Source organism: Meriones unguiculatus, chromosome X (assembly GCF_030254825.1).
Source record: "Meriones unguiculatus strain TT.TT164.6M chromosome X, Bangor_MerUng_6.1, whole genome shotgun sequence".
Lineage (NCBI taxonomy): Eukaryota > Metazoa > Chordata > Mammalia > Rodentia > Muridae > Meriones > Meriones unguiculatus.
Window position 1 is genome coordinate 136,969,925 of NC_083369.1, and position 13,099 is coordinate 136,983,023.

At 37.6% G+C, this 13,099-nt stretch overlaps 1 long non-coding RNA gene across 1 annotated transcript; it reads right to left on the minus strand.

The window, feature by feature from the left end:
* Window positions 1–6,085: 6,085 nt before the first annotated feature.
* Window positions 6,086–11,234, minus strand: LOC132650041 (uncharacterized). Its single transcript, XR_009588404.1, has 3 exons — window positions 11,165–11,234; window positions 10,916–11,025; window positions 6,086–8,371 (listed from the first exon to the last, which is right to left on the minus strand). It is a non-coding gene; the product is annotated as an uncharacterized LOC132650041 (long non-coding RNA).
* Window positions 11,235–13,099: the final 1,865 nt, after the last annotated feature.

Here is a 13,099-nt window from a genome sequence, read left to right on the forward strand (position 1 = left end):
ATGAGAACTAATAGTCTAAGAACAGAAAGAAGGAGAGGAAGACCTCCCCTATCAGTGGACTTGGGGAGGGGCATGCATGCAGAAAGGTGAGGAAGGGTGGGATAGGGAGGAGAGGAGGGAGGGGCTTATGGGGGGATACAAAGTGAATAAAGTGTAATTAATAATAATAAAAAAATTTTAAAAAATCCCACTGAAATCAGGGACAAGGCAAGGCTGCCCACTCCTTTCATATCTCTTCAACATAGTACTTGAAGTCCTAATTAGAGCAACAAGAAAACTAAAGGAGATCAAGGGGAAACAAATCTGTAAAGAAGAAGTCCAACTATCACTATTGGCAGATGATATGAGAGTATACCTGAGTGACCCCAAAAATTCTATCAGGAAACTCTTACAGCTGATAAACATTTTCAGCAAAGTGGCTAGATACAAAACTAACTAAAAAAAAAATATATCAGTAGCCCTATTGTATATGAACGGCTGAGAAAGAAATTAGGGAAACTATACCCTTCACAATAGCCCATAATAACATAAAGTACCTTGGTGTGACTCTAACCAAGCAAGTGAAAGACCTGTTTGAAAAAAATTTCAAGTCTCTGAAGAAAGAAATTGAAGAAGATATCAGAAGATGGAAAGACCTCCCATGCTCATAGATCAGTAGGATTAACATAGTGAAAATGTGCATCCTACCAAAAGCAATCTATAGATTCAGTGAAATTCCCACCAAAATACCAACACAATTATTACAGACCTTGAAAGAAAAATTCTCAACTTCATATGGAAATACAGAAAACTCAGAATCACTAAAAACAGTCCTGTACAAAAACAGATCATCTGGAGGTATCATCATCCCTGATCTCAAGCTGTACTACAAAACAATAGTAATAAAAATTGCAAGGTGCTGGCATAGAAACAGAATAGTGGATCAAAGGGATCAAATAGAAAACCCAGAAATAAACCCACAAACCTAAGGATACTTGATTTTTGACAAAGAAGCCAAAACCATACAACGGGGAAAAAAAGACAGCATTTTCAGCAAATGGTGCTGGTCTAACTGGATGTCTCCATGTAGAAAAATGCAAATAGGAACATATTAATCACCCTGCACAAAACTAAAGTCCAAGTAGATAAAAAACCTCAACCTAAAACCAGACACACTAAATCTGTTAGAAGAAAAAGTGGGGAAGAGCCTTGAATTCATTGACACTGGAGACATTTGCCTGAACAGAACACCAATAGCACAGGCTCTAAGATCAACAATCAATAAATGGACCTCATGAAACTGAAAAGCTTCTGTAAAGCAAAGGACACTGTCATCAGAACAAAATGACACCCTACAGACTGGAAAAGGTTCTTCACCAACCCTATATCTGACAGAGGGATACTATCCAGAATATACAAAGAATTTAAGAAGTTAAACAGCAACAAATCAAGTAATCCACTTAAAAAATGGGGTACAGAGCTAAGAGATAATTCTCTATAGAGGAATATCAAACGGCAGAGAAATGCTTAAAGAAATACTAAACAACCTTAGCTATCAGGGAAATGCAAATCAAAACAACCCTGAGATTTCACCTTATACCTCAAGCAACAACACATGCTGGAGAGGATGTGGAGAAAGGGGAATCCTCCTCCATTGCTGGTGGGAATGTAAACTTGTACAAACACATGGGAAATCAACCTGGTACTTTCTCAGACAATTAGGAATAGTACTGCTTCTATACCACTCCTAGGCATATAATCCAGAATTTGCTCAAGTGGACAACAAGGACATTTGCTCAACCATGTTTGTAGCAGCTTTATTCATAAGAGCCAGAATCTGGAGACAACCCAGATGTCCCTCAACTGAGGAATGAGTACAGAAATTGGGGTACATTCACATGATAGAATGCTACTCAGCAATTAAAAACAAAGAAATCATGAAATTTGCAGGTAAATGGTGGGAACTAGGAAAAAATCATCCTGAGTGAGGTATCCCAAAAGCAGAAGACAGGGATGCTATATACTCACTTATAAGTGGACTTATAAGATAGGATAAACATACTAAAATTTGTACACCTAAAGAAACTAAGCAAGAAGGAGGATCCAGGGTAAGATCACTCAGAAAGTCAAAGGTTACGGACATTAGAAGAGGGAGAAAACAAGGAACAAGACAGAAGCCTACTACAGAGGGCCTCTGAATGACTACCCAGCAGTGTGGCAAAGTAGATGCTGAAACCCATAGCCAAACCTTGGACAGAGTGCAGGGAATCTTATGAAAGAAGGGGGAGATAGAAAGACCTAGAGCAGACAGGAGCTCTACAAGGAGAGCAACAAACAGAACCAAAAAAAAAAAATCTGTGCCTACAGGTCCTTTCTGAGATTGATACTCCAACCAAGGATCATGCATGGAGATAACTTTGAACCCCTCCCTGCACAGATGTAGACCATGGCAGCTCAGTATCCAAGTGGATACCCTAGTAAGGGGAAAAGGGACTGTCTGTGACATGAACTCAGTGGATGGCTCTTTAATCACCTCCCCTTGAGGGTAGAGAAGCATTACCAGGCCACATAGGAAGACAGTGAAACCAGTTCTGATGAGACCTGATACACTAGTGTCAGATGGAATGGGAGGAAGGCTTCCCTTATCAACAGACTGGAGAAGGGGCATGGGAGGAGAAGGAGGAGGGAGGGCAGGATTGGGAGGTCATGAGGGATGGGGCTACAGCTGGGATACAAAGCAAATAAACTGTAATTAATATAAAAAATTTAAAAATAAGAAAAAAGAAGTACATCTAAGGAATGGGTCATCAATAAGAAAAATGACATTTACATGTAACACATACCTATCTACATCTATAACATCCATAAAAGTCAAGTTGAAACTTATGTTATTTCTCTACATATTGTAATGTTTCCCACAGAAAAATTAAAAAAAAAAACTTTTTGTCTTCTGAACACAGGAGGAGAGAATATGCTAGCCACATGGTCTCACATCCTGTCTCCTTATCTTGAACATAGATTTGATGTTTCATAGGGCAAATACTTTTCTTTTTAGATTTATTTTTTCATTTTTTTTTACAATTTATTCATTATGTATCCCTATTGAGGCCCACTCCCTCAAAACCTCCCAGTCCTACCCTCCCTCCATCTTTTCCCTTATTCGTTTCCCTTAGTTCTCCTTTGACATCTGCCCACAGCTTGTCAAGTCTCATCAAGACTGCATGGATCCTCTTTCTCTGTGGCCTGGTAAGGTGGTACTGCCAGGGGCAAGTGGTCAAAGAGCAGGCAACTGAGTTCATGACAGTGGCAACCCCTGCTCTCCTTACTCAAGAATCTACATGGGAGACTGATTTGCTAATAGGCCACATCTGAGCAGGGGGTCTAGGTCCTCTCCATGAATAGTCCTTGGTTGGTACATCAGTCTTTGCAGAACCCCCTGGGTTCAAGTTTTTAGCTTTGCTGGTCTCCTTGTGGGGTTCCTGTCTCCTTCATGTCCTTCTATCCCCAACCCCTCTTCTTCCATGAGACTCCCTGCACTCTGCTCAAAGTTTGGCTGTGAGTCTCAGCATCTACTTCAATCCCCTGTTGGGTGGAGCCTTTCCAAGCACTCTCTATAGTAGGCTCCCATTCTTTTTCCTCCCTTACAAGGCTCCTGGTGTCTATCCTGATGGCCATTCTGAATGAGATTTAAGCATTCTCCCTAGGATCCTCCTTAGTGTTTAGTTTTTTTAGGCCTGTAGATTTTAGTATGTTTAGCCTACATTATATGGCTAATATCTGCTTATAAGTGAGTATATACTATGTGTGTCTTTCTTCTCCTGGGTTATCTCACTCAGGATGATCTTTTCTAGTTCCATTCATTTGCCTGCAAATTTCATGATTTCCTTCTTTTTAATAGCTGAGTAGTATTCCATTGTGTAAATGTACCACAATTTCTGTATACATTCCTCCACTGAGGGACATCTAGGTTGTTTCCAGATTCTGGCTATTACAAATAAAACTGCTATCAGCATAGTTGAGCAAATGTCATTATTGAATGGTGAGGAATCAAAACTTCAAGTCACAACACATCCTGGAGAGGATGTGGAGAATGGGGAAGCCTTCTTTGTTTCTGGTGGGAGTGCAAACTTGTACAATCCCTTTGGAAATAAATTTGGTGCTTTCCCAAAAAGATTGAGCCTAGCACTACCTCAATATCCATCTTTACCACTCCTGGGCAAATACATATATATATATATATATATATATATATATATATATATATATATGCAAACTTTTACATAAAGAAAAAACCCAAGACACTTTTCATCATGGATCAATGCACTAATAACCATGAGTCAGAGAAAGAAAATAATAATAATAATAAATAAAATAATATTGCCAATTACACATTCCTTGCTCTTGAACTGCAACTATACCTTGAATTTCATGTTATTTACTACTGAGTGCATTCGCAATATGCACACTTTTTGTGTTTTTTTATTAATTCGTTTTACATCTCAGTCATAGGTTCCTCCCTCTTCTCCTCTATTCCCACCCTCCCTCCTGCATATCCTCTCCCTTATTCCTCAGAATAGGGAAAATCCCCTCTCTAGACACCAGGCTCATCTATTTATTCACTTGATGAATGAGTTTGTTTTCCTCCCCTGCATCCTGGTAGGGAAGTCCCATCAGAGGTAATTGATCAAATAGCAGGCAACATAGTCCATGTCAGAAGTATTGACAGTTCCCCTGACTAGTTGGCCAACATGAAGCCTAAGATGCCCATCAGACTTACTTTCTTGGGGTTTGTGTATTGTATAATATCTACCCTGTATTATATGGTTAAAATCCACTTAATAGTGAGTATACACCATGTGTGTCTTTCTGAGTTTGTGTTACATTACTCAGGATGATCATTTCTAGTTCTATCCATTGACCTGCAAATTTCACGATTTCCTTGTTTTTAATGGCTGAGTAGTATTCCATTTTGCAAATGTACCACAGTTTCTTTATCCATTCTTCAGTTGAGGGACCTCTAGTTTGTTTCCAGTTTGTGGCTATTAAAAATAAAGTTGCTATTAGCATTTCTTTAAGTACTTTTCTACCATGTGAGACTCATTTGTTGAGAATTCTCTGTTTAGCTCTGTATCCCATTTTTAATTGGATTATTTCATTTGTTTGGGTTTAAATTTGTGAGTTCTTTGTATAGTCTAATCTTATTCCTACCTTCATAAAGCTTTATTTTAAACTTTTTTATTTTATTTTTTAATATTAAATAATATTTAATAATATTTTTAAAATATAGCAATTAAAGAAAGACATTTACAGAATCTTTGTCCTTCACACATATATGTACACAGGAAAACGCAAAAATACATATACATACCTACACCACACACATACACACAGATAGATAAGGTGATTCAATGAATGTTAAATAACTTGATTGACTTCTCAGACAGAAGTCAAAGTATCATATCTACTCCAGAATTCAAAATAGAGGAGAATTTAATGAACTTGAAATTCTTGAAGTCTCATCAGGCTAGTCTGGAAGGCAGAGGAAAGATCTTCAAGGCGCACCAACTCTGTCAAAAGTTAATGGTACCTAGTGGGGTCATGAGAAAGGAAACAACAGAAGATAATTACACCCTCTTCTCTGAATCTGTCAGTGGCAGACAATCCAGCAGTGAATACTAGTGTCCCCTGATCATCTCTTCCATCCATGCTTGACTGGAAGGGGCCTGTTCTTACTTCAGGTATCATCAGTGGCTTTAAGTTTGTCGTTGGAATAGCTGTGTCTTGCCCAGAAGATGGCTTTTCAACAGTTCTTTTCCATGTCTCCCATATCTCATACTGTGCCCACACCACACCTTCATTCTGCCAGACATTCCCTGAGTGTAAGAGAAAATGACTACAGCTTGGTATGCAGCACCACTTAACTTTTTGAAATAAGATTCCTGTAGTCACTCGAGAAATAGGGCCAACAAGATAACAAAGGGAACTTGAGGAAACCAAACACAGAGGAAACAGCCAGTTGAATGAAGAGATAGCCAACAACCAAAAAAATTCTAGGTGTAAGAGGAAAGGAGGAGAGAAAGCAAAGAATGGGTGCAAACACTGGGAGGCGTTTTGAATTAAACTTTTTTATTTTATTTACTTATCTATTTCATATCTGTGTTATATAGGTGCATACATCATGGCACAAGTTCAGAAGTCAGAGGACAACCTATGGGAGTCAGTTCTTTTTTTTACCATGTGGATCCCAGCTATTGACCTCAGGTTATCAGTCTTGGCAGCCTATGTCTCTACCTTTGAGCTATCTCAACAACCCCATAGTGGTTTCTTTCTTTCTTTTTAAAGATTTGTTTATTTTTATTTTATGTGTGTGAGTGCTTTGCTGACTGAGCCCACTCAGCCAGGTAACATGCACCTTGGAGAGGGAGTGAGGATTGAGAAAAGAAAGACAAGAAAAGAGAAAAGAAAAACAAGAGACAGAGATGGGGAGGTTCTCAGCAAATGCTGAAATGATTTTTAGTTTTTAGACGACTACTTATATCCAACAACCCTTACATATGCTTTTTGTAGGTGTATAACTAATAAATCAAGTGCAGTCTAAGCCAAGGTGGAAAATACATAAGTGTTTACATAGAATTAACCTACTTTCTTATTACACTTCCTTTTGAGGCATCTTAAAGTTCATGGACCATTTACTCTGTACTTGCTCAGGCACCAAGTAAGACCAAGAATCAATCTTCTTATGCAGAAATACTTTCTAGCACGCAAGCCATTAATCAAGACTTATATGACTCACATTTTGTTTCAACAGCTTCCAGCACTTCCCCCTTCTTTATTTATTAGACGGACTCTGCCTGCCTTAAGTTAGTTTGATAACATACATGTCTTACCTGTCTTTGGAAAACCATCTCACTTCGATAGTTTCCTGTCTTAGGTTGATCATGTTGTTTCAAACTAACTATCATTGACTACCAGCCCTTCACATGGGGAAATCTTTCAGCTTAAGTCTATGCAGAATTAAGCTGTAATTCGGCATAAGGCTAGAAGCATCAAATATATGATCACCGGAAGAAGACTACACATGAGAAGCAATAAAACAGCCAACACACGTACAACAATAAAGACTATGGATGAATGATATCCATGAAGGCAAGGGTGAAAACAATGGACTTAAAAGGTCTTTAGCAGTTTTTGCTGTGTCAAAATTCAATGGTTTAGGTTTTTGCATAAAGACTACCTATTGATGTAGCTGAACCCAATCTAAAGACAAATTGGTATGATGCCATACTGCCAACAAATGTTTTTAAACTTTTTCTCAAGTGGAATTACTTTCATTATATTTTAAGGGCATAATACAAAATCCATTGATAAATAGCATGACAGTTCAATCATGATTTAATTTTTAAGCCTGCCATACATTTAGTTCTACTTAAAACCATTTATTCCAATAACTGCAAACCTTTATCTCAACACCATGCAGCTGATATATTTACAGGAACCATAGCAAATAGTGGCTGATGTAAAATCAAAACTGAAATTCCTATATTAACAACTGATAAGCAATTGGAGAGATAACAATTCAAGCAAGAAACATCAAAGTGTACAGACATATTTTCAATTTTAGCATTACCTAGACAAATTCATAAGGATGGTTAAGCAAACCAAGACATCCTTCCTAAAATCATGTCCGTAACTCCTGTTACTAATCTTTGTATCAGCAGACAGCATAAGAAGATGCATTACTGCAACAACATTCCATAAATGCCTCTGAATATAACTTTTTGGAATAATCCAAATTTCTGAAGCAAATTCTTTATTGCCTAAATCTGCTTTATTCCCTGAGCAGCTAATTATCTTGGTGACATTACTAGCAGAGAATTGAACATGTATGTTATAATAACATCACTTCCAATGAATAGACTTATTATATATGGGATCAAATAAACCACCTGGTTTTAATAAACATGTTCTAAAACTTTGTGGATGTAAGGTCTGAGAAATATTAGTTTCTTCTAACTGTGGCATGCCCATCATGATACTTTTTTGAGTATTCTTTGTGATATTGGCAGTCCATATTTGTGATGAAATGGTGACACATCCATCTTGAGTAGCATTCTTTGCAAAGTACACAGGAACAGCCACACTGATGCAAGAAAAATTAACCAGATGTAAAGTCACTTGTTGCTCAATTCAAGGAAAATCTAGGGAGTGTCATTAGCAGATACAAGTACTCCAGACTGTCCCAAGGAACAGGATACAGCAGAGCAGGATCAGGAACATAAGCCCATCATGGTTCTCCTGTTGCACTCATCACCACAGTCGATATGAGCAACGGTAGTGGCAACCTCCGTAAACTGCACCAGTCGTTCGGGTAACCAAAGAACATTTTAGCATTCTGTGGGAAAACACAAACAGGGCCTCATTACCATATTAAAACTGGGTCAGGCCCATTCCATTGTGCAGTTAAAGGACGTTGCCATTTCACCATGGCAAATTATCTTTGGTTTTTGGGTGCTAAAACTGTTCTGCAGCTGACAAACCCTGTCTGTCCAAATTCAAATACTTTAAAATAAACAAAGCATAATTTAAAGAATTCTTTGCAGTCCAGGGATATAACTCCTTTTTTTATTTTTGTAATCGTTTTAATATACCATGTGCTTTTTTAACAATACCTTGTCCTTGTGGATTATAAGGAATTTTAGTTTTGTGGGTGATATTAAACTGCATACCAAAAGTTTGAAATGCCTTACCAATATATTCAGGCCCATTGTCTGTTTTAATGAGTTTTGATATGCCCATAATAGTGAAGCATAAAAAGTAAAGAGCAATAATGTGTTTAGCAGTTTTTCCAATTTGTGCAGAAGCAAAAATAAAGCCAGAAAGTGTCCACTATACGTGACATATTTTTGTTTTCCCAACTCTGATATACAAGTAACATCCATCTGACTAAACTGATTAGGAATAAGTCCTCGTGAATTAACACCCATAGGTGGTACAGTTGTATATTTTAGACATGGTGGGTGCTGTTTTATAATTTGGCTAGTAGCCTCATGGGTGAAAAGATAGATTTTTCTTTTTTTTTAGGCTATTGCTATTTTGATGATGCAAGGTATGAGATTGTTGTGCTAATTCAATTTGAAATAGGGCAATAAACTTGGAGTGAGTCAGTACATCGACTGACTCAAGTAGATACATCTTAAAATACCTGATAAACTTTTTATATAGTTTTTTTAGCCTTATATATTTAAATATTATATATATATAAAGTTTATACATAAAGTATATATATATAAAGTTTATCAGATAATTTTAAGATATAAGTTTTATACAGTTTTATAGCCTTATATATTTAAATATTTTTTAAAAACCTGTTTTTGCAATGTCAAAACAAAGTACCTTTTTAAGAGTGAAATTATAGAGCATAACCATAGTTTTTAGAAGTCAAAACCAAATTTAGTATTATCTTTGGAGACTTGTTTCTTTAGTTGGTTTATGCCATTTGTTGTTTAGAATGGCTCTAACCTTAGGTTTTAAGTTTAAGTAAACTCGGTGCTAAAGATTTTAAACATACACAATAGGCAATAATCTTTAACCAAGACATATAGAACATAGTAAACTTATACATTCAAAACAGACAAAGTTTTCTTACTTTTTTAGCTGTAATTTTAAGGGAGGAACATCTTGCTACCTGTTGAATCCAAGTTTTTAGGACCATTGAGGCTTTGTAGCAGAATTAAAGGGAGAAACTGAGAAGCTGCTCATGCCCCATTAAGAGCAACCTGCCCAGGCAGCCCCATGCCTGCTGCCAGCTTGACTCAGGCACGAGACTCCCAGCCGCAACTGCAGGGCTTCAAGGACAGAGCCCATATATCAGTTTTTGCTGTTCCAAATGACTTGCCTTTTTTTTCTCTCTCTCTGAAAAAATTTCAAGTAAGCTAAACCAAGTTAAGGGGTAAACAGACAGCCAACAGATGAAGTTTGGCCCACGATTGCTAACAATTAATCCAGAAAAGTACACACTAAGACAATGACAAACATAACACAAACAACAGACAGATACAAGAAGACATGGGAAGATACTCCTGGGAGATAAAGACAAAAGCAAAAGATCAGAACTGTGTCTTCTGACATTGCTCTGCAAGAGAGGCAAAGAGACCTTATGCTGGCTCAAAAACTAACTCAGAGTTGGATGACTCTCCCTGGGAGTTCAGAGCATCTGACCCTCTCAGAACCAGCTGAGAGTCTAATGACTCTCTTTGGGAGCTCAGAGCATTCTCGGAGTCCTACTGTAACTTCTGCAATTGTGCAGAAAGAGACTCTACCACACTAGTCAACTTCTTTATCTCTTTTCTGTATTTATCTTTCTTGACACGTTCAGCCACATTCGATATTTAAAAGGGTGGGGGGGGGGGGGAATCATCTTCATTGTGATATTTAGCTGCCTCTTTTTCCAACTCCTCTGCATTCTTTGGGTCAAGAGGATCATCCATTTCTTCCTTCAACAGAAACTCATCTGTTGGTTCAGTATAAAGATCCTCTGGCAGGCGCAGTTTGGTTTCACTTTCTCCTGGGTTGTTAGTTAAAGGGGCTGCAGCTTTCTCTTAATTTTGAACCTTCTCTCTTTCATGTTGAGGGTCTACACTATCTCTAACTAAGGCCCAGAAACTGAACGTATTAACAGGAACCTTTTCAGGTCCAAAAACAGCATAATGATCTTACTACTTAGCCCCTATCTTTTTCCAAGTTTCTAGAGTCACAGATATTTTTTTAGGGAAACAGGGATAAACATTTTTTATAAATTTTAAAAATGTAAGCAACTGTTGCTGACTTACCTTAGCTTTTCTGACACAAAGCATATTTCTTAAGCATACATACAAAAAGCATACTATTATTTCATTGTCCCATCTTACTCCAGATAAATATATTTACCGATGCTCACCTTTCATTCCTGAGCGCTCGTTTCTTTATCCAGCGACGTCCTTCACTTTTCTCCTCTTATTCAGGCCTCACACATTGGACATAAATTTGACCAAGTCAGGTAACGTGCACCTAGCAGACAGAGTGAGGATTGATAAAAGAAAGACAAGAGAAGAGAAAAGAAAAACAAGAGACAGAGTTCAGGATGTTCTCAGCAAAAGATGAGATGACTTTTATTTTTTTCAGTCCATTTATACCCAACAGCCCTTACATATTCTTCTTGTAGGTGCATAAATAATACATCAAGTGCAGTCTAAGCCAGGGTGAAAAATGCGTAAGTGTTTACAGAGAATTAACCAACTTTCTTAACGTACTTCCTTTTGATTCATCTCAAAGTCCATGGAACGTTTACTCTGTACTTGTTCAGGCACCAAGATAAGGCCAAGAATCAATATTCTCATGGGTAAACACTTTTGAACATGCAAGCTACTAATCAAGCCTTACATGACTCACATTTTATTTCAACAGCTTCTTCCAACACTTTGCCTGTATATATGTTTACTGTGTGCATGCACAGGCCCCAGGGAGATCAGAAAAAAGGTGTTGGGTCTCCCTAGAAGTGGAGTTAAGGATAGTTGTAAGTTACTGTGTGGATAGTGGGATACTCAGGTCCTCTGCAAGAACAGCAAGTGCTCTTAACCACTGGGCCATCTCTCCAGTCCCATCAACAATTTTACAATGTTTTAATATGGTTAACTAAAGGAAAAATGTGTTTCTGTTAGAAAAGTGATAACAAGTGAAGCCCTGTAATCTATGAGACCAGTGCTGCAAATTGTAAACCAAAGATTATGCGAACAAATGGTAAAAATGTAAGTTTTAATTTGGTTATAACAATTTTGTAATGATACATTTAAGGAAGGAAAACTAAAATTAAAAGCCTAGTATATATGACTGTTTTTTCATCATTTAATCATTTTTTTCCTGCCTTGTTGCCCCAAAACTCATTGGGGGAAATATGTTTCTCTTTTCCATTGACTTTTGTCTAGGCCATATGACTTCCTTTGGAGAGTGGCATGTAGATAAAAGTGAAATCATCCCAGTAATCAGTCTTGAAAAGTAAAATATGCTTGGTTTTATGCCTCTGTGCTCCCACAACCACCACTCTAATATCATTCTTATGTAAGCCACTGGTTTAAGCAGGATGAAAGGACTGAATTGAACTTGAGCAAAACTTGGGCTCAGTCACAGTCCAGACTATCTCAGGACACATACATGAGAAATAACATCTCATCATATATCAGTGAGTCTTGAAGTGCTATGTTACACAGCATTAGTATGTGAATGGATAGCTTTTACACAGCCCTGACAGAAGAACACCATGGAGAAAGATACATCAGTAGCAGAAGATGGTCCTACCCAACTAGGCTAGTCACACTAAAACTCTAACCCAAACTGACAAAATTATTTTTCCTGGTTGATTTATGAGTCCTATATGCTATGGAGAATGTTCTTGATATAAAGAGAAGTCAGCACAGATTTTTACTTGAGAGAGCTGGGAAGATACATTCTAAGGAGAGTGGGGAGGTGACCTGCCTTTAACAATAAAAATAGAGGAGGTTCTAAGGGGGAAACTGGGAAAAGAAGCATGGCTATGCATGAGCATATCCATTTGATATGACCCTGGAATTTCCCAGTATTTTTTTTTCTTCTCAGCCTATTCATTCATCTAAGTAGTATCAAATCTTTGAATCCAAAAGAAAATTGTTCATTCTTATTTTGAGGAGACAATGAAACAGTGGTATAAGAAAGAATGCTCCAACTCCACAGGCAATCTTTTGGAACATTCCCAAGAGGATGGAGCAAGTCTAAAGGAATGTTTAGTTGAGGACCTGAGGTGTAGGCTTCATCTTATCCTGGAAACTCACAGTGCTTAAGCATGGTAGCTCCTCAGTGTCTTTGAATAGAATGACCAAATTGTAAAACCCAAAACTTCAGCTCACATACTGGTCATGCTTCAGTAGGCAAAGAAAATTGAATATCAAGGAAATTTTTATAGCTCAGCTTTCTATGTGAGAAACATGCCAGCAATGAACAAATACTATGGCAATTGTATGATCATATCAATTGCAAGTGTAAATGCATCACAAAGCAGTTTAACAAGGGCTTGTATTGGAACATAGACAAGTAAATGTGCTTGCTGAACACC